Here is a 23,117-nt window from a genome sequence, read left to right as displayed (position 1 = left end):
TGAAATATTAACATTGCAACACATGCCAATACAGACGGTTTAGTTTACTAAATTACAATTTTAAATTTCCCACGATGAGTCCTGTTGAAAACGTCGCGGAATTATGACGTTTATGTTGACGCGTGCTTGTGACGTTATTGGTTGGAGCGGACAATTTATCCCAGCACCACTCACAGCTAAAAGTCGTCTGCTCTAATCGCTTAGTTACACAGTATTTTGGACATCAGTGTTGCTGAATCTTTTGCAATTTATTTCAATTAATAATGGAGACTATAAAGAAGAATGTTGTTGGTGGAAAGCGGTGGATTGCAGCTGCCTTTAGCAACCAAAACACAGCCGGTGTTTCTTTGTCAGTTGTGAAGCTTTAATATGGAACAGAGCGGTCAAGCGAACATTTTTCTCCACCACATGTCAACCGGCAGGTTTGGGTGAGAAAATTGTGGTAATATGTCGGCTCTTACCGGAGAAATGAGCGGAGCTTGTGTCCTCCTGCAGCTGTCAGAGGCAGCTACGACTTTCTTGGCTCCTCCATGGCTTCCATCAGAGACACTGGCGGTCACCAAACCCCCCGACTTTCAGGTATGACTTTATAATCCCACTAAAACACTAATAACACATTTAGCAGATAAGGGATTATCCAGAAGTATCCTAGTAAATGTGTCTAATAACATCTGAATCGCTCCCACTGCCGTCGCCTTTTTTTCTTCTTTTTCCTAGTGCTTCACTCTAACTTTCCTCATCCACGAATCTTTCATCCTGGCTCGAATTAATGGGGAAATCGTCGCTTTCCTGGTCCGAATCGCTCTTGCTGCTGGTGGCTATGATTGTAAACAATGTGAGGATGTGAGGAGCCCTACAACCCGTGACATCACGCGCACATCGTCTGCTACCTGTACTTCCGGTAAAGGCAAGGCTTTTTTATTAGCGACCAAAAGTTGCGAACTTTATTGTCGATGTTCTCTACCAAATCCTTTCAGCAAAAATATGGCAATATCGCAAAATGATCAAGTATGACACATAGAATGGACCTGCTATCTCCGTTTAAATAAGAAAATCTCATTTCAGTAGGCCTTTAATTCTGTTCCCCAATGGTTGAAATCGGAACTGCAGTCATTAGTCAAACCCTATACACAGAGCCAAGGCATAAGCGAACTAAGCACTTGCTTAGGGTCCCGCGGCCACCAGGGGGCCCCCAAAAGCAATTAACAAAAAATTCTTATTTTTTATTTTTTGAGCTGTACCCAAATCTTTGGGTAGCTCTGCGGATATCCTGCACTCTTCCTCTGACTGTTGCATCTGCAGAGCGGAGCTTTTCCAAGCTCAAATGAATAAAAAACTACTTGAGCTCTTCCATGGCTCAAGAAAGACTGAGTGGACTGGCAGTGAATAGTATTAATAACAAAGTCGGCCATCAGATTTCTTACAGTGATGTCATAAATGACTTTGCCTCCAGAAAAGCCAGCGAGGACCGGTTTTAAGGAGTGGGTGGAGTGGTGTGGGTGGTGAAGAACAGAGGGACAAAACTGTGATGTGATGGTCAAATGTGTGAATTAAGGTAGTTTATTCGGATTTTTTCCCCCCAAAATGTTTGCACATCGTTATGAACATTTACATAGTTTGAACATGTAGTAACTTTATATTTGTTTATAAACCGTTATGTTACCTTGTTTCTGGTAACTATGTTCATTAATATTATTTAAGTATTTGCTTGATATTGAATTTAATAATGTTGTTTTTTGTACAATCGAATTTGTTCCTTTTTATATATATTTAAGTGATTTTATTGTTGCACTTTATTGTTTTTCTTGCACTACGAATTATTTTTGCACATTGCTGTTTCAGGTTTTTGTTACCAAAAATAATAAAGTGAATCCGAATCAGCTTTATTGTCCAGTTATGTTTAACACACATGGAATTTAACTTCAGTAGACTGTGATCTCTTTGTACAAAGTAAACATTAAATATGAACAATTAACTAAAAATATAAACTAGTAATTAAAGACTAATATGTGCAAGACTGATGAGACAAGATGACACTTTTACAGTAATTACAAAGCTTTATCCCTTGGACTGTTCCACCCCAGGCCACTCTTGTAGCTGAATGTTTTCTACATTTTAAGATTAGGAACCATATGTGGCACTCTGGACATCATTTGTTCATCCATTGGTATTATTTATGTTCTTAACTGGGCCACCCCCATATGCCAGGCTGACAATAGGATAATGTAAACAACACTGCCAGGCCCGCAATGAGTTTATAGTAGGGGAGTGAATCATTAAAAATCAATACTACTGGCAGAAATAGAGGGCCCCAAAATCTAATTTTTCTTAGGGCCCCATGGAGGCTTGGGCCGGCACTGCCTATACATCATTGCTATCTCTACTTTTTACTAAACCAGTCTCTTCAATTAAATCAATAAGTCATAGTGTATGAGTATGAAATTCTATCAATTTTTTTCTCAAATTAAAAAACAATTGAATATTTCCAATGTAACTATGTATTCACCAATATGTCACAATCACACATTTATTCCATTGATAACAGACAAAACATTTTTTGACTGGTATTCAAATGGAAATAAATGCATAAAAGACATGTATGTCGAGGACAGTCTTGCGTCATTTGAGCAATTGCGAATCAAATTCAATTTGTCCCAATCCAGTTGGTTTTGCTATTTGCAGGTAAAAACATTTATTAAAGAAAACATTTCAAAGTCTCAGCTGGTAAATGAAAAACACCCTCTCTTGGAATTATTAAATTTATCACTCACAAGTAAAAACTTATCGCTAAATTTGCCAGCTGCTTCATTATGCCCGTGACATCAGCAGACAGTGTTAAAAGAGCATGGGAACAGGAACTAAGAAAAACAATACCCAATCAGCAATGGGAACAGACAATCTTTCAAATTCACAAGTGCTCAATTAACAGCAGACAAATGCTCATGCAGTTTAAAGTGATTCATCGTTTTTACTATTCTAAAATTTTATTACACACATTCTATCTTGATACATCTCTACTTTGTGATAAATGTAAATCTGCTGAAGGATCATTGTCTCACTCGTTTTGTCCAGCATTTTCTTTTTTTACTCGGGGGTATATCAGAGAAAACTTGTCCCTGACAGGGATAAAATCTTGTTTGGGTGGTCTTTAGAAACACAAAAGCTTCCAAAATATATTACAACTGTGTTGCTGCTTGGGACGGTCTTGGCCAAAAGACTAATTCTCAGAGACTGGAAAACCCCATCTGCACCCAACTTCAGGAACTGGTTAAATGAACTTGTGAATGTAATGTCTCTTGAAAAAATAAGATTTATAAACTCTACAAATTTGAATAAATGGGAAATAACCTGGAAACCTTTACTTGAATCATAACTTATAGACATTTAAATAAAAACAAAACTGCCATCTTTTTTGCAGTTGTATTCCTTTTTTTTTATTGTTATTATTTTTTGTATTGATTCTACACTATAATTGTTTTTTTGTGTCACTTTTGATATGGTTTTGTCATGGATGACTTGCTTCTTTTTTTTTGTTGTGATTATTGTTTTGTATTGATCAAGCCCTGTAATTTTTACTTATTTTTTTTTTCCTTTTTAAGTGTGTACGGTGGACAGGCCCTCGGGAGGTGATCTTGTGATCACTTCCTGAGGATCCTTGATGATGAGGAATATTCATCCATTTTGCTACACTCAAAAAAATGACTCATTTGATGAACTCGATTAAAATGAGGGCAGGATTTCCGTCCAACAAATACATGTTGCCCCAACTCAAAATTAGTACATTCTCACAACACAATAAAAATGAGTTAGTCCAACTAATTTTTATTAAATAAAGCCAAAATGAAATTATTGCAATAACTAAGCGAAGTTGATTTACATTTGTCAGACAAATTTTTAACAAATACAGCTAAAATGAAATTATTTTGGTTACTAAGCGAAATATATTTATATGTGCCCGACTCAAAATTTATTGGAAATTAAGCAAGCTAAAAATCACCCTTGATCCCATAAAACACATCAGACAAAACCTGGTTGGTATTTTTTAATGTAGACTAATCCTTAATTCAACAATCTTGAATATAACACCACAGGATGTCAAAGTTACTTGAAAACACAAACCAAAATGTTGAGTTTCAGTGAAAACAAAACATCAAGAAGTCAATTTTACATAAAGACCAATGTCAGATTTGCGTACCAACACAGACTAATAACTTAGTATTATATGAACAAATATGTCAAATTGACTTGATAGAAAGCCCAGATATAAAAAACCAAGAAACAGTTTTACCTTTTCTTAAATAACTCGAGGAAAACTTTTCGAGAAACAGTTCTCCAAAATAGCTTAAAGTGGTGTAAAATTAACACTCAGCGCCACAAAGGAAACTGCAAAAACACATTTGAGTCCTGCACAAGTGTGCTAATGCAGCCATTAGCCTCAATGTACTAGAGTTAAAGAAAAGAAAACAACATGGATCAAATTGGCAACAAACAAAAATAAATAAGAAAAACTTAACATTCACAGATCAGGAATCTGATATTAATGGGATGCTAGCAGCAAATATTCTTTGAATGTAAGCAAGTAAAAACAAAACATGAGAACAGTACTAGTTATTCAAAAAATACAAAATAAAATTCCAAAGTCTTGAATCGAACTTAATCCATTTATCCAGGGTTGAGTGATGAAACGGAGAAGAGAAATGGATGCGAGAAGTGTGCAGGATAGTCACACTCAGAGATAAAATGGGGAGGTAAAGTTAGGTCCAATTCTCAAGTTCAAAATGTTGTAGGTCATAGATTGTCTTTAAATGGGGTGAAAATGAAGGCAAAAAAAAATACAACCAAAAATAAAGATCCGATGATGAACTTTTGTCAAGAAGTGTTCACCTCTCATGTAAACAACTTGATTTTCAGCTTCTGTATCTTTGTGTTCAGTTTGTGACCATCCAGGTTCATTTGGATCTTCTGGAAAAACTCAAATGTGTACTTGAGGTTGTCTGGAACGCTTAGATCAAGGGCATAAATGAGCCCCAAACATCATTATGATCCCCATGATGACGGTGTCCACCTTGCTCAGGACTTTGATGCCTTCCATAACAATTCCAACATCCTCTGGCTGCCTATCGCCATCTCCATGGATGATGTTTATCCCCATGACTGTGAGGGCAATGTCCCTTTCTGCATCCTCAGTGGCGGAGGCCTGAACAACCACACAAAAACAGAACACTTGTGTTAGGTAAAATGCTGAACACCGCTAGCAGAAAATCAGTTAGCTTTTTTTTTTTAAGTCCTCATTGCTTGTCAAATCAATCATTTATGTATCACGAGTTAAACGTGATTGGAAAGTTAACCATATATATAAAATAATAATAATATAATGTTTGAAATTGGCCCGTAAATAACTTCAGCAAGCAGCCATGAACATGCAATTGCTGCAACACGATCCTTTAGGCAACCACATCCCGATAGATGGACCTGTGGGACAGAAATAGTTGTTTTACTCCACAGAGCCTCTGCCCGTTTGCCACTACCAGCTTAGTAGACTCTGACTCTGTCTTTTCTTGCAACTACCAGTGATTTCAAACAAAATATTTAAATTCAATGAACCCCATTGTTTACAAAATGCCAGTTATTCAAAAAGTTGTAGTGTGTTGAGCTCAAAGGACCAAAATATATGTAAATAAGAATGGGTAACACTATTTCATGCTACTGAGTAACAAAAACTATTAACTTACCAGATATTCATTGAACAAAGTGTCTGGATCTTCTTTGAGATAGACAACAAGGCTTCTCAGGACGCACTCCCTCCTGATGTCTATGTTGTCACACTAAAGCAGGGGTGAAAAATCAAAACAGAATTTAGCTAAATATTGGTGCAACAGTGGAACAGGGAGGGGGGGCAAGTTGATGAGACTGTGTAAAGAAAATTAGATAAACCAATACAGCTTTTCTGAAGACTAGAGCATAGCATCTTTGACACATTTCTGACTAGGGCACACAACCATAAAGTAAGTATAAATATGAATATATATATATATATATATACACACACATACATACATACATATAACCACACACATATATACATATATATATATATACATACGCACACATACACACACATACATATATATATGTATACACACATATATATATATATATATATATATATATATACATATATAAATATTGTGGCTGCAACTAACGATTAATTTGATAATCAATTAATCTGTGGATTATTACTTCGATTAATCGATTAATAATCGGATAAAAGAGACAAACTACATTTCTAACATTTCCAATACTTTATTTAAAAAAACAGCATACTGGCACCATGTCCTTTCGACTTGCCAAATAAAACAAGGCAAGTGTTACAAAAAAGTTTTTGTTTTTTTATAAAGTGCACCTTTGTCCTGCACAATAGCAATTATTTTGCTTAGGGGAATTTCAAACCTGGCTACTTACCTATTCCAACCATTCTGCAATGTTGGATGCTGAATGTCTTTCCTCTAGTGGCATGGTGGTAAGGGAGATTGACTTCATGTTCCATTCGTCTCCAATGTAGTGGCATGTATTGCCAAGGTAGGCTACACTTGTCCAAACATCAGTAGTGAGAGCAATTTAACTCTGGGTGGGTTTTATGTCGGTCTACACTGCATGGAATGTCTGCTAGTACTTCCTCTCCAATAGTTTTGGTAAAATGAGAGAGAAAGAGGTCCTTGATTACGATTGTCATTAGGGCCCCGAATCACAGCCTAATAAGACCCAGGACAGCTGAGTGGTTAACACTGTTGACCATCGAGCAAGGGGAACTAGGTTCGAATCTCAGTAAGGACTCAGTGTTTCTTTTTCAGTAGTGAGACAGGTGCTCAATTAAATATGTCATTGGGGCCCGAAATCTTCCTCTAAGAAGACTAAGAATAGCTGAGTGGTTACAGTAGCTAGCTCACAATCAAAGAGTGCAAGGGTCAAATCCCTGCCAGGTTCACTGGTAACTATGAAAACTCCAGCAGCAAGTGTAAATGTTTTATATCATAGCTCACTGAGACAGGTTCGCGATTAAATATGTCATTGGGGCCCGAAATCCCATTCAAAGAAGACCAAGGATAGCTCAATGGTTAAACCTACTAGCTCTCGATCAAAGGGCACTGGGTTCAAATCCCAGGAAAATTGATTGGTAATTAGGAAAGCTATTGTTTTGTATCATAGTTTACTGAGACAGGTTGTCAATTGAATATGTCATTAGGGCCCGAAATCTGTCCATAAGGAGACCAAGAATAGCTGAATGGTTAAACAGCTAGCTCCCAATCAAAGGGTCCTGGGTTCAATCCTAGTCAGGTCAATTGGCTTGCCTAGTCAAAGAATGCAGGGGTGGGAATGTAGGACAGTGTAGGGTGCTGGACAATGTGGGGGTGTATCACCTCCCCCTCATATAGTAAAGCTAAGTGGTAGCTGGTTAATTAACTTATGGTTAAAAAGGTAAGTATGGGTAATAATCGATAGTCTATAGTCCAAAAGTCTGAGGCTAAAGTTGGTAAGTGTACCATCGGTAATTCCTGGCTGGGATGGGTGGGAATAGGAACATGAATAATTAATCAGTGTGAGTGTTGACCAATCAGCTCTCCTCGGTCTGACCAACAAATAGTCAATTTGACAAGCCGATCGACCTGACTGGGATTGAACCCGGGACCCTTTGATTGAGAACTAGCTGTTTAACCATTCAGCTATTCTTGGTCTTCTTATGGACAGATTTCGGGCCCCATTGACATATTCAATTGATAACCTGTCTCAGTAAACTATGATACAAAACAATAGCTTTCCTAGTTTCCAATCAACTTGCCTGTGATTTGAACCCAGTGCCCTTTGATTGGGAGTTAGCTGCTTTAACCATTCAGCTATCCCTGGTCTTCTTTAGACAAGATTTCATGCCCCAATGACATATTTAATCGCGAACCTGTCTCAGTGAGGTATGATATAACACATTTACTCTTGCTGCTGGAGTTTTCATAATCACCAGTGAACCTGGCAGGGATTTGATCCGTGTACTCTTGGATTAGGAGCTGGCTGCTTTCACCATTCAGCTATCCTTGGATGTCTTAAAGATAGTTTTCGGGCCCCAATGACATATGTATTTGCGAATCTGTCTCAGTAAACAATGAGATAAAATATTTACTCTTGCCGCTGGAGCTTTCATAGTTACCAATGGACCTGGGTGGGATTTGAACCCAGACCCCTTTGAGTTGTAGATAGCTGCTTGAACTACTCAGCTACCCTTGTACTTCATATAGACAAATTTCGGGCCCCAATGACATATTTAATTGCAAACCTGTCTTGGTAATCTATGATATAAAATACTACCTCATCCGGTTGGAGCTTTCCTGGTTATGGATGGTCATGACTGGGATTTGAACCCTGTACCCTTTGTTTGGGAAGTAGCTGCTTCCACTACTTAGCTATCCTTGGCCTACTGAAAGAGAGATTTCAGGCCCCAATAACATATTTAATTGCGAACCGTTCACAGTAAACTATGATATAAAACTGTGACTGGAGATTTCCAAGTTACCAATGGATGAACCTGACCGATGAACTCCCTACCCTTTGATTGGAAGATAGCTGCTTTAACCACTCGGCTTGAGAACCGGTTACACTAAACCACAATGATAGTGAAACAAAACACTTACTCTTTACCGAGAATTGAACCCAGTTCCCCTTGCTTGTTGACCAACGGTGTCAACCACTCAGCTTTTCCAACTGGAAATTTTCGAGTTGGCGCTTGACCTGACCAGGACTAGAAACCAGTACCCCTTGGTTAACAGTTATTGGTGTTAACCACTCAGTTTTCTTGGGTCTTCTTAAGAACAGATTTTGGGCCCCAATAGCATATAATAGTGAACCTGTCGCAGTAAACTATGATCAAGTTGCGACAAAACACCAACTCTTCCAAGTGGAGTTTTGTATGTTACATAATGTTAACATCAATATTGATGGAACATGTTCACAAAAAATCTAGCTGTCAACACTGAATATTGCATTGTTGCATTTCTTTTCACAGTTTATGAACTTACATTTATATTTTGTTGATCATTGTTTTTCAGCTGTTTGTAAATGTTGCAGTTTATAGATAAAGGTTTGGGAGGGGGGGGGGAAGAGCCTCATCGCATGCGCATTGCATACATCCAACGAATTGACTAAATTAATCGAAAACAATTTTTATAATCGATTTAATTGATTCGTTGTTGCAGCTCTAATACATATATACATACATATACACACACACATATATATATATATATATACGTATATATATATATATATGTGTATATATATACGTATATATATATATATATATATATATATATATATATATATATATATATATATATATATATATATATATATATATATATATATATATATATATATATATATATACTGAGGTGGCTAACCATGATGCGTGCAGTTTATCAAAGCAACAATCAAACAATCGGAAAATTCCTGTCGTATCAATTCCTAGATATGGTCGTAACTATACTAAATGCACTGGGCATAATTAATATTGCTACTACGGATAATTTGATCAAAAATTCCCTAAAACAGCCGACTACCTATAATATAGGTTTTTTAAACATAAGATCATTGTCTCCCAAAACGTTATTAGTTAATGATATTATCAGAGACAACAATCTTAACGTCATCGGTCTCAGCTAAACCTGGCTTAAACCAAACGACTTTTTTGCGCTAAATGAGGCATGTCCTCCTAACTTTACACATGCGCATATTGCCCGTCCGCTTAAAAGGGGTGGGGGGGTCGCACTAATATACAACGAAAACTTTAATCTTAGTCCTAACATAAATAATAAATATAAATCGTTTGAGGTGCTTAGTATGAGGTCTGTCACACCGCTGCCTCTACACCTGGCTGTTATCTACCGCCCCCCAGGGCCCTGTTCGGACTTTATCAATTAATTCTCAGAGTTTGTTGCTGATCTAGTGACACACGCCGATAATATAATCATAATGGGGGACTTTAATATCCATATGAATACCCCATCGGACCCACCGTGTGTAGCGCTCCAGACTATAATTGATAGCTGTGGTCTCACACAAATAATAAATGAACCCACGCATCGCAACGGTAATACGATAGACCTAGTGCTTGTCAGGGGTATCACCGTTTCCAAAGTTACGATACTCCCGTATACTAAAGTATTGTCCGATCATTACCTTATAAAATTCGAGGTTCAGACGCATGTTCGTCAAACTAATAATAATAATAACTGCTATAGCAGCCGCAACATTAATACGGCCACAACGACGACTCTTGCTGACCTACTGCCCTCGGTAATGGCACCATTCCCAAAGTATGTGGGCTCTATTGATAACCTCACTAACAACTTTAACGACGCCCTGCGTGAAACCATTGATAACATAGCACCGCTAAAGTTAAAAAAGGCTCCAAAAAAAGCGCGCCCCGTGGTTTACAGAAGAAACTAGAGCTCAGAAATTATTATGTAGAAAGCTGGAACGCAAATGGCGCACGACTAAACTTGAGGTGCACCATCAAGCATGGAGTGATGGTTTAATAACTTATAAACGCATGCTTACCTTAGCTAAAGCTAAATATTACTCAAATCTCATCCACCGTAATAAAAACGATCCTAAATTTTTGTTTAGTACGGTAGCATCGCTAACCCAACAAGGGACCCCTTCCAGTAGCTCAACCCACTCAGCTGATGACTTTATGCAATTCTTTAGTAAGAAAATTGAAGTCATTAGAAAGGAGATTAAAGACAATGCGTCCCAGCTACAACGGGGTTATAGTAACACAGATACGATTGTATATACGGCGGATACTGCCCTCCAAAATAGTTTCTCTCGTTTTGAGGAAATAACATTAGAGGAATTGTTACAACGTGTAAATGGAATAAAACAGACAACATGTTTACTTGACCTTCTTCCTGGGAAACTGATCAAGGAGCTCTTTGTATTATTAGGTCCATCAGAGCTAAATATTATAAACTTATCACTCTCCTCGGGCACTGTTCCCCTAGCATTCAAAAAAGCGGTTATTCATCCTATTCTTAAAAGACCTAACCTCGATCCTGACCTCATGGTAAACTACCGACCGGTGTCTCACCTTCCCTTTATTTCAAAAATCCTTGAAAAAATTGTTGCGGGGCACTTAAATGAACACTTAGCGTCTAACAATCTATGTGAAACCTTTCAATCCGGTTTCAGGGCAAATCACTCCACGGAGACAGCCCTCGCAAAAATGACTAATGATCTATTGCTAACGATGGATTCTGATGCGTCATCTATGTTGCTGCTCCTCGATCTTAGCGCTGCTTTCGATACAGTCGATCATAATATTTTATTAGAACGTATCAAAACACGAATTGGTATGTCAGACTTAGCCCTGTCTTGGTTTAACTCTTATCTTACTGATAGGATGCAGTGTGTCTCCCATAACAGTATGACCTCGGACTACGTTAAGGTAACGTGTGGAGTTCCCCAGGGTTCAGTCCTTGGCCCTGTACTCTTCAGCATCTACATGCTGCCGCTAGGTGACATCATACGCAAATACGGTATTAGCTTTCACTGTTATGCTGATGACACCCAACTCTACATGCCCCTAAAGCTGACCAACACGCCGGACTGTAGTCAGCTGGAAGCGTGTCTTAATGAAATTAAACAATGGATGTCCGCTAACTTTTTGCAACTCAACGCCAAAAAAACGGAAATGCTGAATATCGGTCCTGCTAGACACCGAACTCTATTTAATAATACAACTCTAACATTTGACAACCAAACAATTAAACAAGGCGACACGGTAAAGAATCTGGGTATTATCTTCGACCCAACTCTCTCCTTCGAGGCACACATTAAAAGCGTTACTAAAACGGCCTTCTTTCATCTCCGCAATATCGCTAAAATTCGCTCCATTCTGTCCACTAAAGACGCCGAGATCATTATCCATGCGTTTGTTACGTCTCGCCTCGACTACTGTAACGTATTATTTTCGGGTCTCCCCATGTCTTGCATTAAAAGATTACAGTTGGTACAAAATGCGGCTGCTAGACTTTTGACAAGAACAAGAAAGTTTGATCACATTACGCCTGTACTGGCTCACCTGCACTGGCTTCCTGTGCACTTAAGATGTGACTTTAAGGTTTTACTACTTATGTATAAAATACTACACGGTCTAGCTCCATCCTATCTTGCCGATTGTATTGTACCATATGTCCCGGCAAGAAATCTGCGTTCAAAGGATTCCGGCTTATTAGTGATTCCCAAAGCCCAAAAAAAGTCTGCGGGCTATAGAGCGTTTTCCGTTCGGGCTCCAGTACTCTGGAATGCCCTCCCGGTAACAGTTCGAGATGCCACCTCAGTAGAAGCATTTAAGTCTCACCTTAAAACTCATTTGTATACTCTAGCCTTTAAATAGACTCCCTTTTTAGACCAGTTGATCTGCCGTTTCTTTTCTTTTTCTTCTATGTCCCACTCTCCCTTGTGGAGGGGTCCGGTCCGATCCGGTGGCCATGTACTGCTTGCCTGTGTATCGGCTGGGGACATCTCTGCGCTGCTGATCCGCCTCCGCTTGGGATGGTTTCCTGCTGGCTCCGCTGTGAACGGGACTCTCGCTGCTGTGTTGGATCCGCTTTGGACTGGACTCTCGCGACTGTGTTGGATCCATTATGGATTGAACTTTCACAGTATCATGTTAGACCCGCTCGACATCCATTGCTTTCCTCCTCTCCAAGGTTCTCATAGTCATCATTGTCACCGACGTCCCACTGGGTCATTATTGTCACCGATGTCCCACTGGGTGTGAGTTTTCCTTGCCCTTATGTGGGCCTACCGAGGATGTCGTGGTGGTTTGTGCAGCCCTTTGAGACACTAGTGATTTAGGGCTATATAAGTAAACATTGATTGATTGATTGATATATATATATATATATATATATATATATATATATATATATATATATATATACATATATACAGACACACACACGCAAACACACACATATATCAACAGTTCTACCTTTTCTACTTACCAAATCTGTTTGCCAGAACTTCTTTGATTCGTTGCCCGTTCACTCCTCCTTTGCTTTTGAAGATCTGCATCAGCTTGAGTGAAACGTGGTCCAGTTGTGACATAAACTTTGACTGCAGTGGCTTTGTAGTGATCTGCAAGAACTCCTCATTAATCAAAAACATTTTGATAAAATTCATTTAGAAAAATTTGCCATTTTCTTACAGTTAAATATCAATACATAAAAATACAAGTTAAATGACTTCACTCGGCTGGAATAGGGCAGGTCACCGGTTTTTGAATTTTTCTATCATGGGTCTCTGTTCAACAACCTCTCGTCGTCTGTGGGAGAAGGTTTTTTCCATTTTATCAGCACTTCATTGACACACTTTTTTTATTTCTGACAACAAAGCCATTCTCTCTCTTTCCAAGCTTTCTGTGGTTTCGCCTTTTGGGTGCAGTGGTATGTTGTAAACTTCAGCTCTCCTGGCTTTCTAGATGTTGGCTACAGCTTTGCCTTGGTCTTATTCCACTGGGCATCTAATACGTACTCAACTGGCTCTAAAACAGAAAAGTGAGATGTATAGTACTGTTTACGTTTAAATGCAGTAGAAAGGGGGCCATCCTTTGCCATAGCTACGCCTAATTGATTAGATTTGCATAGGACAGTGGACAACTCATCAGTTAGTGACTCTTGAACTTGTAGTTTATGATGCTGAAATACATCGGAAACTAAAGCTTTTTTGACAGGCCTAGATACTGTACTTAAAGGCCTACTGAAATGAGATGTTCTTATTTAAACGGAGATAGCAGGTCCATTCTATGTGTCATACTTGATCATTTCACAATATTGCCATATTTTTGCTGAAAGGATTTACTGGAGAACATCGAGGATAAAGTTTGCAACTTTAGGTCGCTAATAAAAAAGCCTTGCCTGTACCGGAAGTAGCAGACGATGTGTGCGTGACATCACTGGTTGTAGGGCTCCTCACATCTGAACATTGTTTACAATCATAGCCAGCAGCAGCTAGAGCTATTCGGACCGAGAGAGCGACAATTTCCCCATTAATTTGAGCGAGGATGAAAGATTCGTGGATGAGGAAATTTAGAGTGAAGGCCTAGAAAAAACGGACCGTAGATGGTAAAATCTCAAAATTCCTTACAATAGCTCGTTGAGAAATGTTCTAAAGTGTTCGACAATTTGCTTACAAATTTGTGACCCTCGCCCCATCCTTGTTTGTGAATTACTTAGCATTCCATGAAAGCTGCTTGTATACCCAATCATGGCACCCACCTGTTCCCAATTAGCCTGCACACCTGTGGGATGTTCCAAATAAGTGTTTGATGAGCATTCCTCAACTTTATCGGTATTTATTGCCAACTCTCCCAACTTCTTTGTCACATGTTGCTGGCATCAAATTCTAAAGTTAATGATTATTTGCAAAAAAAAAAAGTTAATCAGTTTGAACATCAAATATGTTGTTTTTGTAGCATATTCAACTGAATATGGGTTGAAAAGGATTTGCAAATCATTGTATTCAGTTTATATTTACATTTAACACAATTTCCCAACTCACATGACAACGGTTTGTATATAGCGGCATGTCAAGGTAGGATTGTTATAATACGTACAATTGCTTTAATTGTATAATTTTTGTACAACCTTAGGGTTGGTCTTGGCTGGTCCAAGACTCATTCAAACTCCAATGTAGTAGTATTATAAAGGTAGAATTTTTACATATTATAGCTATAATTGTATATTTTTTTGTAAAACCTTAAGATTGGTCTTGGCTGGTCCAACACTCATACAAACTCCAAATTAGGGTTTTCAAATGTTATCATTCTATATCATCATATACTGTAGTTTTAAGGTGGGATTGTTGCATATCTTTGCTCTAACTAAGTGTACAGTATATGTATCCAATACCAAAAGTATGGAATAAAGGTTTCCGAGGCCAAGGTGAGCGACCCGGGCCATGCCCCAGTGTCCTACAACACTTGGCACGTTTCGCTCATTAGCTAGTCCAAGGGTCCGGACCTGCCATCTGTCCTGAGGCCGAAGGTCACGCAGCGCCCACAGCATGCTCTTTACGTGGCGAGGCAGCAGAAGGTGACATTGCCAACGTTGGTTTTGTTGGCACGTCCCTCCTAACAACTCAATTCTATTGTATTCTGAAGAAGCACATTGTAAAAGAGCAATGAAGTTCATCCTGCAATGACGTGTGATCTACACAAATATTGATAGTAACACAACAGTCAGCAATTTACTTTGACAAAAGGAAACCCAATAAAAAAGTCACAAACTCCAGATATGCTCATTATATTTTGTTACAAAAATGCCTGGCATTGACATAAAAACTGACGTTTTGACAAAAAAATATACTACCTGCACAAAAGCACTTGTTGAAATGTGTTTTTTTTTAATGGTCAAAATGCTACATCACTGATTTCAGGTATTTGTTTCTGTGCAAGGCTTAAAAACAAAAAATACCAAGTTTTTCCTTTGAAAAACACATTTTGTTATACCTACTGTGCCACAAAAACACCACACGTACTCAAGGAAACATTTTGTCTATAAAAATTATATTTTTGAAACATTAAAATAAATCATAAAAACATTATATTTTATCACAATAAATCTACAAAACCCAAAACCAGTAAAGTTGGCACGTTGTGTAAATCGTAAATAAAAACAGAATACAATGATTTGCAAATCCTTTTTAACCTATATTCAATTGAATGGACGGCAAAGACAAGATATTTAACGTTCAAACTGGTAAACTATGTTATTGTTCGCAAATTTGGAATTTGATGCCTGCAGCATGTTTAAAAAAAATGCTGGCACAAGTGGAAAAAAAGACTGAAAAAGTTGAGGAATGGTCATCAAACACTTATTTGGAACATCCCACAGGTGAACATGCTAATTGGGAACAGGTGGGTGCCATGATTGGGTATAAAAGCAGCTTCCATGAAATGGTCAGTCATTCACAAACAAAGATGGGGCGAGGATCACCACTTTTTCAACAAATGCCTGAGCAAATTGTTTAAGAACAAAATTCCATAATAAAAGTCCACAATATCATCAAAAGGTTCAGGGAATCTGGAGAAATCACTGCACGTTAGCAGCAAGGCTGAAAACCAACACCGTGACCTTCGATCCCACAGACATCAGTCTGTAAAGGATATCCCCACATGGGCTCAGTAACACTTCAGAATACCACTGTCAGTAACTAAAGTGCATTGCTACATCTGTAAGTGCAAGTTAAAACTCTACTATGCAAAGCGAAAGCCATTTATCAACAACACCCAGAATAGCCGCCAGCTTTGCTGGGCTGGGCTCATGGAAGATGGACTGATGCAAAGTGATCTGACAAGTCCCCGTTTAAAAATTTTTTGGGATACTGTGGACGTTGTGTCCTCTGAACCAAAGAGGAAAGGAACCATCCGGATTGTTCTAGGCGCAAGGTTCAAAAGCCAGCATCTGTGATGGTATGGGGGTGTATTAGTGCCCTAGGCATGGGTAACTTACACATCTGTGAAGGCACCATTAATGCTGAAAGGTCTATACAGGTTTTGGAGCAAAATATGTTGCCATCCATGTCACGCCCATGGGATCGTATTTTGTTTTGGTCATGTTTGGTTTTGTTTTTTGGACATTCAGTTCTTGTTGATGCACTTCCTTGTTTGTCTTATTACCATAGCAACTCATTAGTTTTCACTTTGTCCTCATGCCACACCCCTGTCCTCATGTCTAACACCTGTTTGTAATCACCATAGTATTATTTAAGCCACAGTTACCAGGTAGTCAGCCTGGCAACATCATCTCCTTCTCACATCAACCACCTGCTACGCACCGTGCTATGATCTATATCTCGTTCACGTTTCCATGTCAAGTAAGTTTTTGTTTATAATTCATAGTCAATTGCCTTTGTGCTAGTTTTTTGTTTCCTTAGTCAGTTTTTGTACCGCCATTATGCGCGCTTTTTGTTGGTTCCTAATTTTAGTTTTAGTGTGAAAATAAAGATGTCTTTACTTTCACGCCATCGCCTTTTCCACTCCATTCGCTTCGCACCTCGGGAAAACTATCCTCGTCCAAGTCCATGTATGACAATCCAAGCATCGTTATCAGGGACGCCCCTGCTTATTTCAGCAAGACAACACAAAGCCACGTGTTAAAACAGCGTGGCTTCATTGTAAAAGAGTGCGGGTACTAGACTGGTCTGCCTTTAGTCCAGACCTGTCTCCCATTGAAAATGTGTGGTGCATTATGAAGCGTAAAATACCACCACGAAGACCCCGGACTGTTGCATAAAGCTGTACTTCAAGCAAAAATGGGAAATAATTCCACCTGAAAAACTTAAAAAATTGGTCTCCTCAGTTCCCAAACGTTTATTGAGTGTTGTTAAAAGGAAAGGCCGTGTAACATAGTGGTAAAAATGCCCCTCTGCCAACTTTTTTGCAATGTGTTGCTGGCATAAAATTCTAAGTTAATGATTATTTGCAAAAAAAATAAAAATAAAGTTTTATATATTTTGTCTTTTCAGTCTATTCAATTTAACATAAGTTGAAAAGGCTTTGCAAATCATTGTATTTTGTTTGTATTTACAAATCACACAACATGCTAACTTCACTGGTTTTGTGTTTTGTACATGTGGCTCAAAAACCCTGGCAAGGAAAACCCAATAGGTTTCCTGGCTGGTCTAACACTCTTGTGATTAGGGTATCCATGGCAACAAACAGCAAAAGACCGACCAAAGTATGCAATAAAGATATTTTTAGCATTAACACTCACATCAATTAACACAGCTTAAGAAAATGAAATGTAAAAAAAAAAAGTACCCTGGCTTGTCCAAAAACTCTTATAGACTACCAATGTCGGTAATTAGGGGTCTCCATGGCAACATACAGCATGCTATTAAAAATGATTACCTTCAAAATGAATAATAAACTGTATTTGAAGGTGGAACTACTACATACATATTTACTTACTGACGCCTAGCGCCCAGCTTTGGGAACAGGCAAGAGCTCTCCAGTCATCCCGGTCCAGCTGTGCCCATGTAAGGCCAGACCTCTTCACATCTGCATCCAGGTCACAGCTCCAGCTGTTCCTTGGCCTGCACTGCCTCCTTTAATTGTGTTCTTGCTGTGTTGGATGCAGGTTTGAAAAGGGTATGGCCAACCCAACTCCAGCGTCTTCTGAGGATCTCTTCCTTTACACGCTGCTGCCACAGCCTTAAATTATCGATGGTGTTCAGACAGCGTACTCTTAGGATTCGTCTGAGACAGGTGTTGACTGGATTTTCTTCACGAAGATGACTGATGTTCTCCAGGTCTTTACACCGTAGAGAAGCACAGGCTTTATGTAATTCTGCCTTCTTTGTTTTCCCCTCATGGATCCTTTCTCAGGTTCATAATAATGTGTGAATTGTGTGTATGTACAATAGGAAAGGGATTCATATGGTGGCATTCATTGCCGTTTACCTGACACATGAAAAGTGACAAATTGGGGAGGTTGCACTATCCACTTTATTCTCCAGAGGGCAGTAGATGTTGAATATCTTAAAGTGTGTTTTGTGGCAATTCCAACTTTAACCACAACGGCAGTTGCTATGTAGAGTGACGCTTTCCATCATTTTCAGAAGACTGCATTGCAAAATGATTAATCCGCCCTCTTCCTCTCACGGGAGAACCACCCTGGAATGGGTCATTGTAAATCCTTTTTCTACTGTATAGTCTGTCCAGGCTGGTCCAACAAGTGACCCTTACCCAAAAAAGACAACATAGTTGTCAGCACATGCCGCTGCGCACTCCTCAGGAACACCTCTGCGCGTGCCTCTCCTGCCGCCTCTCACTCTGCTATGTGCTGCGCGAAGCACACCTCCAGACACACCCACGGGCACTCCTCTCCTGCAAACTACACACCTGACGCTGATGAGGCTCCATGCTTCTTAAGCCAGCGCAACCAGCGTTCCGGGGCCAGAACGTAGCTACCTGTTCCTGTCCAGTTAGCTTACATGTCTCTGGCTCTATGTGCATTTACTTGCTCTGTGTTTCCCCTCTTTTGTGCTCATCGTCTTGTGTTCTGTGTCACCATCCAGCAGTATTCCTCCATTTCCTGGTTTCAAGGTGTGTGTCTTGTCTCTCCAAATTCCTTCTGGTTCCCTGGCTGCCTTCCTGAATGTTGACGCCTCACTCCTGCCCCTGACCTCCTGCCTGTCCCTGGACTGCTGAGCTTGCCTTGCCCTCGTTGGACTTCCGCACCTCGCCCAACACGCACCTTCAACAACTCCTGGTAACTCTCAGATAATCGCTACACATAGTCACACCGTATACATTTTGGTTTAACCGTGCACTTCATTATCTGTATGTATATATATATATATATATATATATATATATATATATATGCTGTGTCGTCTCCCTCTCCACCGTACCATAACAATACGTTCTGGCCAGAACCAGACGGCACAATACACCTTAGTCCCCGCCCCTTTTTCGACCCCCACGGTTCCCTACCTTTCGGCCATGAGCCCTAAACGCAGTGGATTGACCTGGCCAGGCGGAGTAGCTCTCTCCAACCATGAAAAACAGAACATGTTTCAACAGTTGAAGGCAGATCTGCTGCCACTGTGGTATTCCTCAGAGGACGAGGTGTATGAAGGCATACCACGCGGCCAAGGGATTGGATGCATGGAACCGCCTAGTGTCCAATCCTCACGACGCAGACTGCGGGTATGTACCAGGTACGTGGCGTGCGTTAAACGCAATGGTAGCGTAGGCCCTCCGCTATTCGTTGGATGAGCTTGAGAGTATGATGTGGGGTCCGCACCATTGTGCCGGTCACGTTGGCAAGGACGAAGACAATTCAGAAGGGCTTCGACTTGCTACCGGGATGTTCTGCCCCATTGTCTCAAGCTTCACCTCTAGTGACTCTTGCTCGACAGTCTCCCGTGGGAAGGACAGAAAGACGGTTTAAACAATCTAGAGAGGAGGAGGAATCTACCCGCCTCCTGTCCTACTGCCTCCCACCCTTTGCGACTGTTCTGCATTTGACAGGAAGCATCTGGCATCCGCTTTCTGAGGGGGAGGATGGTGTTGACGGCTGTCCTGGTGGGGTGGCACAGCTGCGACCAGCAAAACGGCTACCTCCTGCTAGACCACCACTACCTCGTCTTTGGCAGGCTAAGTCGCAACCTCCAGCCAGACCACCACCACCTGCTCCAAGAATGCTTCCCGTACTCGCTCCAAGGCGGGTGGTCCCCGCGCCAGCACCCGCTCCAAGGCAGATCCCCGTGCCAGCAACAAGGCGGGTCCCCGCGCCAACAACCAGGCGGGTTTCCGTGCCAACACCTTGGCCAGCTCCTGCTTCAGCACCTCAGCAACCTCCTCAGCATGCTGTTCTGTCTCTGGCTCCTACGACGTCGTCTTCCTCGTCTCTGGCTCCGATGACGACGTCCTCCTCGTCTCTGGCTCCGACGACGTCGTCTTCCTCGTCTCTGGCTCCGACGACGACGTCCTCCTCGTCTCTGGCTCCGACGACAACGTCCTCCTCATCTCTGGCTCCAATGACAGCGCCCTCCTCGTCTCTGGCTCCGACGACGACGTCCTCCTCATCTCTGGCTACGATGACAGCGCCCTCCTCGTCTGTGGCTCCGACGACATAGTCTTCCTCGTCTCTGGTTCTGACGATATAGTCTTCCTCGTGTTTGGCTCCGACGACATAGTCTTCCTTATCTCTGGTTCCGATGACATCGTTCTCCTCGTCTCCGGCACGCCTTTCCATGGCACCGCCATCCTCCTTGTCTTCGGCGGAACATCCCACGGTGCCGCACTTGTAACCTCCGGCTGGCCGGCCGCACAGGCGGACATCAAGCGCCCGCACGTGGCGCACTCTGTTGCAGGTGCATGGACGCTTTTTTGCGCCAACACCAGCGATGCCCAGGACGTAGGCGTGGAAGTCTTAGACTGCTGTGGTTCTGGCGCCACTCGCGTCTGCCTTCCCAACGGCCAAGGAGGTGGCCGTTCCATTGTCGCCCGCCTCGCCTGCTTTAGCGGCATTCTACTCGCAGTCGCCACCAGACTCGTCCCCGGTGGGTTCGGGGACACTTGGGCTGGCGCTTCACCACCAGTTCCTGCCCTCCCTTGACTCTTAATCTTGTTTTCTGCTTTTGTTGTTGTTTCGTTTCCTAGGACATCTGGATTAAATCCATAAGGAAGCGGGTACTGTCACGGCGCAAGCGCATGGCGCTGTGCATTCCTCAGGGCGCTCCACTAAGCGCATCTCTGGGCACGCCCCTGTGCATGCCTCTCATGCCGCTTCACACTCTGCTGTAAAAAAAAAAGCTGAATTTACCACCAAGCCACAAGAGGAAAATCATAATTTCTCTCATTTTCTTAAATTCTTTTTTTTTATCATTGCTATCAACAATTTAGTAAAAAAATTAAAAAATTAAAAAATCAAATTTGTAATGACCAGGTAGCAAAAATGCCACATTTTTATATATCTTCACAAAGCAATTCGATAATTAACAACAATTCCTGTACTTTGTCACATTTTGCAGTTGTTTTTTTTTCAAATCACAAAATACTAGCAATTTTTTGACATTTATTTAGCCACACAATGCACTAAATATTAGAAAACAATACATCAGTCTACTATTTTTTGCCATCAAATATATTTGCCTCGAACAATACAATGATACATTGCTCTAAAAACATCATATTTGACACTATTAATTGAATAATTTACCATAGATAGATGCCTTCTAAGTCACCTTTTCCTACTTCACCATGTGTCTGTGTACTGTAAAGACATACTTTTTGTATTTATTGATTGATCAGTAAGTAATAATGTTGTCCATTGATCAATGTTGACTCAGTTTGTTTCACAGCCTGTAAAAAAATAGGTGAATAGAGAGTTTGCATTACAAACTGTTGAATATAAGAACAAGGTGTCATTTTATCTTTTGAACAAGAACATTAGGTGATGCACAAAGTCGCCACTAGAGAGCAGTAAAGCAACAGGGGATCAATCATCACAATTACAAGAACGTGTGTGGCAGATTGCTATAGCAACCAGAATCAGCATCATTTTCCACATATATCTTTGTGACATTACAAGACATGCAGATTTTGCCTCGCTGAAATGTATATCTTGTTCAAAATACACACTATTTTGCTACAAACATTGCTTATAAACCCAATATTTTTATCTGTATTAATACAACAAATGTTTCAAAAACACTACAGTTTGCCTCCAAAAAAACATGTTAATTTAAAGGCCTACTGAAACCCACTACTACCCACCACGCAGTCTGATAGTTTATATATCAATGATGAAATATTAACGTTGCAACACATGCTAATACAGCCTTTTTACTTTACTAAATTGCAATTTTAAATTTCCCGCGGAGTTTCCTGTTGAAAACGTCGCGGAATGATGACATGTACGCGTGACGTCACGGGCTGTTAGGAAATGTGAGCGCTGCACACACACACACACAGCTAAAAGTTGTCTGCTTTAACCGCATAATTACACAGTATTTTGGACATCTGTGTTGCTGAATCTTTTGCAATTTGTTCAATTAATATTGGAGAAGTCAAAGTAGAAAGATGGAGTTAAGAAGCTTTAGCCTTTAGCCACACAAACATACGGTGATTCCTTGTTTAAAATTCCCAGAGGTGAAGCTTTACTATGGATCACAGCAAACATGGAACCCGACCGAATGTCAACCAGGAGGTTTCTTTGAGAAAATTGTGGTAAAAAGTCGCTTCTTACCGGAGGTCAGCTGAGCTTGTGCCGCCCATAAAGCTGCCATCGACTTCCCTGAGACATTGGCGTCAAGACACCCGTGGACACACACCTCCGACTATCAGGTACTGTTAAACTCACTAAAACACTAGCAACACAATAGAAAAATAAGGGATTTCCCAGAATTATCTATTTTACCTGCTTTGTTCCTCCAGTCTGTGCTGGATTATTGATTTGTCGATGTCACTTCTTGTCGCTCTTGTCATATATTATCGCTCCTGTCGTGTCGTACCTTGTCGTGTGTTAGCAGCGTAGCGGTAAGCTATGTTCATT

The 23,117-nt window shown here is 40.5% G+C and overlaps 1 long non-coding RNA gene across 1 annotated transcript in view; it reads right to left on the bottom strand.

Annotated features, from left to right (window-relative positions):
* LOC133560248 (uncharacterized) overlaps positions 1-22,758 on the bottom strand; it is a 42,747-nt gene extending 19,989 nt beyond the window's left edge. The window contains exon 1 of the long non-coding RNA XR_009808408.1: positions 22,536-22,758. This is a non-coding gene — a long non-coding RNA (uncharacterized LOC133560248). The remainder of the gene's footprint in view (positions 1-22,535) is intronic.
* Positions 22,759-23,117: the final 359 nt, after the last annotated feature.

The sequence above is a fragment of the Nerophis ophidion genome, linkage group LG10, assembly GCF_033978795.1.
Source record: "Nerophis ophidion isolate RoL-2023_Sa linkage group LG10, RoL_Noph_v1.0, whole genome shotgun sequence".
Lineage (NCBI taxonomy): Eukaryota > Metazoa > Chordata > Actinopteri > Syngnathiformes > Syngnathidae > Nerophis > Nerophis ophidion.
Note: the sequence above shows the minus strand (reverse complement) of the source record. Positions and strands in the feature narration are given on the sequence as shown.